The following is a 5,692-nucleotide window of genomic DNA, read 5'->3' on the forward strand; positions in this document are numbered from 1 at the left end:
AAATGATTTTAGGCTAGTTATGATTGTGTTGGGATTTTTGATTTGAATTTGGGTGGTGGGATCACTTAGATGAAAAAGAGTTTTATTTTACCATTGGGCTATGGGGTTGAATGTTAGACAAATTGGGCTGGATCAAGCTTTAAAAATAGTGTCTACATGGCAAGATATGTGAGTTATTATAGATCTCAAAGGTTGGATGGTGAAAGGGTTTCTAATTGGATCCAGGGAGCAATTAAGGGTTCCTTAGGCTAGATTATGAAGAGAATGAAAGAGGTCAATCAAGATGGGAGAGCAATTAAGGGTTCTCAAATCTGGATATCAGAGAAAAACATATAAATGACTAACTGTGCAAAACAAAGTGTACTTAAACAAATTCTGAGTTATATTTCCAGTTAATTCATTCAAATTTGAATAACATTTAAGTTTATGAAACACATAAGAAAGTGACAAAATCAGACAAAGAAGATACTTCACTGCAAATAGCTCATCTCATGAATCCTGTAGTGAAATATTTTTATTACTTGCTCCAGTCTGTTGACTTGAAAATTGGTACAATCACCCTTAGGTTTAAGATCAAAATAATTCTACAAATGTATGACAATCCACCCTCAATACTTCGAATTATGAACTATACAAAAAGAATTTACAAAATATCTCAAATTGCATTGAGAACTAATCTAGGAAAAGGAAATATCTTCATGCAAGAAGATAGAGACAGCTATTGAATTGTTGTTTGTTGTCCTTGTTATTTAGGTTCTGTTGTCTTTTAGTCTTTGATCTCTTTCCCTTTAAGGTGCTTGGGTGTTCGGTCTTCATGCTGGATGTCATATTTACTTATGACCTTTCATCTGATACACATTCATCTGATACTCTTTGACCTTGATGTCCTATCAATACCCTTTTACTGTGTTTTTTTACTTTTTACTGTACATTTCATATTTTTATCGTGTATATCCTATAGTAAATCATTGAGTTTTTCCCATGTCTTAGCATCTCGTAATTGGATATTGAGCATTTTTCGATATATCTCATCGGCCTTTGTATATTTGGCAAAAGTTGGCTTATTAATAAAAAGGTGTTTTACCTCATGCTGGAGGTAAAACAAGTTTTCAAAATTTTAGTATAATACTTTGCCTGTTGGTATGCCCTTCATGGATAAAGTGTTTACCTGATCTTTGGCCACTTCCCTGATCTTCTTATTGTAATCTTTCTCTGTCATTAGCTTATCATTTATAACTAAGGGATTTGGAAATCCTTTTTGCTCAAAAGTTCAAACTTAACCATGAACCTCTCAATGGCCAGTTGCATGGTTCGATACTTATCCTCCAAGTTCAACATCAAATTCCTCTTAGTGAGGACTCTTTTAACTTCCAAAATTGTACCTGTCCTGTCAGGTATCTCTAGTTCTTGCAGCTCATACTTGTTCTTGGAGTTGAGGAAATGAATGATCCTTGTTGCTTCCTCTTACATATCTCCAAGTTATGCTTTAACCCTCTAAATGGCTTCTATAGCCTGCTTTACCAAATCAATTTGTTCAAAAATGACCTGGATGGATGACGAAATATCATTGACAGAGTCAATGATATTGGCCCATAGTTGTTCCTTAGCCTCACCTAGAGGTTCATTCAGTGTGATTTCTTTCTCTAGGCTTTTCATTATTTCAGTCATCCTTGTTGCCTTCTGTTGTTCTTCTCTGTGCATGATTTGGGCCAATTTGTAATCTATTTCTAGGCTAGTGACTTTTTCCTTAAGTCTGTTCATCTCCGTGGTTTGAATGGACATTTATTCCATTTCTTTGACCAACATGTTTTCTTCATCACCTGTAGAGCCTGTTGTTCTCGATCCTGTTGCTGATATAGCTGGTGTAGATGTCGGTAGTGTAGTGGCCATTGGAGTAGTGGGAGATAAGGATGCTGCCAAAGTAGAAGGTACAAGGTAACTGTTGGAATGACAATTGCAAGAGCATCATCAAGACTAGCTTGTTTGAGCTGCACCAAGCTATCTAATTCTTTTTGCATCTCCTTTAACTAATCATTCAGTTGCAGCACTAGGTCCATCATCTCTTCATGATTGCGCTAACTTTCCAGGACCTCCTTTGTCTGTGGGTGCTACTATGTCCTCATTCTTCTTCTTGATCAGTTGTTCAGTGGCCTTAATGTCACTTGGATCATGGCCGAGTTCAATGACCAAGTCCTCCAATGATTTTATCCTACTATCTTTTTCGTGTGAGGACACCTTTTCTAGTTTGTATTGGGCTGTCACATTATCCAATGAATCCTGCAGCTTGTGGGTAGCCATGGCCTTTCCTGTAAGGGTGGAGTAAATCATTTCTCCAGCCTGCTTGTGGAACTCTATCTAATCAATGGGATGAACATCCCTAGCCAACACCTCAAAATTTGTCTTTTTATAGTCAACAAAGGTATTTTCTTGCTGAATAGTGGGTTGCAAAAATGACACCTGCATCTTCCTTGCTTTAATGTCAAAGGCTGACATCAATCTGGTCTGGTTTGGTGGTGTAAGATTGAGGTATTGGGCATATGTCTCTGCCTTCAACTTTTCATTCCTCATCTTTATCTCTTTGAATCTGTCTCTGATATCCTTTTCACTGTCAGCTGGTCTGACAAAAGAAGAAACCTCCACACTCTATTGTCTTTCTATCATCTGTGCATTGGAGGTTGATGGATGTTATGTTTCACCTGATGTAGCTGTTTCATTACTTCTCTGCCCCATTTTCTTAGTGTCAGTTATTTCCTCTGAAATAATGTTTTCCTCCTGTTCAGACATAGGATTCAACTTGGGTCTTTTCCTTAGCTCAAAAAGCTCATCAGTAGTCTCCATGTCAGAGCTTGATGCCTCTTCCCTGTTCCTATTAGGATTCTTCTCCTCATTGGATGGGGTCTGTAACATAGGATGAACATTCATTGGTTCTCCTAATTTTGGAACCTGCAGGAAATATCTTTGGTCAATTTTTTTTCCAAGATCAATCAATGTGTTCTCTACATCCACAACTGTGTTGTCCATATCAATCAATGTGTTCTCCACCCACTCAAATTGGTTAGCAAACTATTCAATGTCAGGTCTCAAGTGGTTGATGTATGGTCCCAACTTGACCTTAAGTATCAACTTGTTTATGACCCCATGAGGGTCATACTGCCATAGGAAGTTGTTTCTGAATTTCATGTGTTGTAGTAACCTGTCAACCTCTTGTCTAGTCTCTCTATTATTGTAAATGAATGGGTCCATTTGATTTTTCACCTTGAACTGGGTTTTCTTCATAGCAGAGAGGAAGTGGACCTCATCAGAATTGCTGATTTTTCTGAAATATTCAAGGGAAAATATCCTCATAGGGAGGTATTTTGGCAATTTACAAGGAGGCTAACTGGCAGCCATAAACTCTGATCTCAGTGTGGTTCTGGCAGAGGTACGAATCTCCCACCTTGTTGTTCTTTTCCAATTGCAGCACTCTCTTGATGTCTTGGCTGATTCTAGGCTGAGTATTAGAAGTCATCATGTTCATGACTAGGTACACAAAGGAATCTATGAAGTCTTTGTAGGTTAATGCTGTGGAAAAATTATAGACAAAGGGTGTCCAGTAGACCACTGATCTCTCTTTTGCCTTGTGTTTAACTTCTGGATGCTCGCAGGGAACTTATCTATCTGGTAGTACAAAAAGATATAAAACAACACTTAAGAGTATTTGAAAACTCTTTCAATGGGTGGTCTAGTGAATTGTTCATGCATTCTGTCTGCAATGAACTGAGCATAATCATACATGATAGTAGGATGTTTTCCTGGAGTTAAAATGGACAGGAAGGATAGGATGACCTCATCCACATGATCATATGAAGTGTATCCTAGGATGCATGAGAGCATGGTGATTATGTGTCTGTCAGTTTCAAAAAGGATAGTGGCAGCATAGGGTGTGGTATCTGTAGGAGTGTGGTAGTCTTCAATGACGAAATTGTGGAAGATTTTATTGATTTTCACCTGGTCTAATGTGATTTATAAATCCAATAGGTTTCCAATGGATAGAGGGGTATATTTAGGGCTACATTGGATTTGTAGCATTTGGTTGATTGACTTAGGTGTAATAGTGAATAACAACTACTGATTTGGGGCAACAATAGACCTTTGGCTAGGGATATAATAGGCATGAAAAAAATGTACAATATCAAGGAATGGGTGAACTTTTGGGAAAGTTTATTTGGGTAAATTGGATTCCCACTGGTTGATGTCTTCTGCATGATTTAAAAACCTATCCTTACTCCAACAGTGGAGTTTGAAAAGGTGGGCTGGAGTTGAAGTGTGTTTTATTTGGAAATCCCTATTTGCTAGGCTCAAATGTTCAATGTCCAGGTGTGGCTGACACAGGTCTTACATCCAAAGAGGTCTAGGCAGTCATCTTCAGGGGAAAGGTGTGAATTGGGCTTGCACAGACAGTAGAAGTGAAGCTTGAACAAGTCTGTTCAAGTGATAGGGTAGTTTGTAGGTTAGAAAAGAGGGGTTTGGGTATTTATGGGGGAAGTACTCTCAATTTAGGGAAAATTAATTAAATTCAATCAATTTAAAATTTGAATTCACTGTACGTTTTTAAATTTGAGATGGTCGTTTTGGTTGCTTATCAAAAATACCTGGAAATGGTGGTATAGGCTGCAAACTAGTTTCAATGGTAGCTGTAGAGGGTATTATGGCTTCATCTGTGCACTGGATGGCTAAATTAGGCATTCGAAGCGTGTTCGAGAGGTAATTGGTAGTGAAATTCGGTTGCAGAGGCTTAGGGTGGCGCAGAAAGGCTTAGGAAGCTTTCACAGAGCGAATGAGCGAAAAGGGTGAAAATGAGCATCTTCGGCCTTTTAACCGGCAACGGTTAGAATTTGGCATGAAATTTCATAATGAACAGTGGGTGGTTTCGGCTTTTGGCAGGGAGGTGTTTTCAGGGGCCAGCACACTGCCTTTGGTAGTCAGGTGGTATTTTCCCAAGAGCATGCAAGTTCACCTAAAGATGCCACATAACCACAGAGGGCCCAAGAAAAACCACGAATCTCGCGTGCTCTCGGGCAGGTAAAGGTCGGAAAGGGAGTCTGCGCGATATGGATGCGCGCCATCAGATCTGGGGGTGCAAGATCTAACGGTTGTCGCATGATGGATTTTCATTGAGGGAACTCGGGCAAAGATTTGCGGGGCCCGGGGGGATTAATTACACTTAACTATAATTAATTAATGAATAAGGTGGGGTTAAATATAAGTGGGTTTAATACAGTTGGACCAGGGTTAAATGCAATGGGGTTTGTTAATGCACCAGGGTGGTGGTTAAACAAGTTTATGTTGGGAAAATGTGAATTTGGGGGAGTTAATTAAATAAAGCAGAGGGGGGAATAAAACTTAGGACAAGGGAGGTTTTATGGGTTTTTTTGGAAAAATATGGAAATTAATAAGGGGAAATTGATTTTTTCAAAGGGGAATGGGTTTCACACTAGGGAAAAGGGGTTTTGGGTTGGGAAATGACTTTTGGAAGGTAACCTACAAGGGAAATGTGTGAAACCAAGGGGCAAGGGTGAAAATGAAGAGAAAAAGGGTATTTTAACAAGAAATGATGGGATAATGGGGAAATTAGTATGAATGTAGTGGGGGATGAAATGAAATGAGGGGAAGTTAATTAAATCAGCTTGTGAATATCCTTGCACTTTCATAA

This window comes from Pinus tabuliformis, chromosome J (assembly GCF_031772625.1).
Source record: "Pinus tabuliformis cultivar Carrire ecotype Pingquan chromosome J, CPIR1, whole genome shotgun sequence".
Taxonomy (NCBI): domain Eukaryota; kingdom Viridiplantae; phylum Streptophyta; class Pinopsida; order Pinales; family Pinaceae; genus Pinus; species Pinus tabuliformis.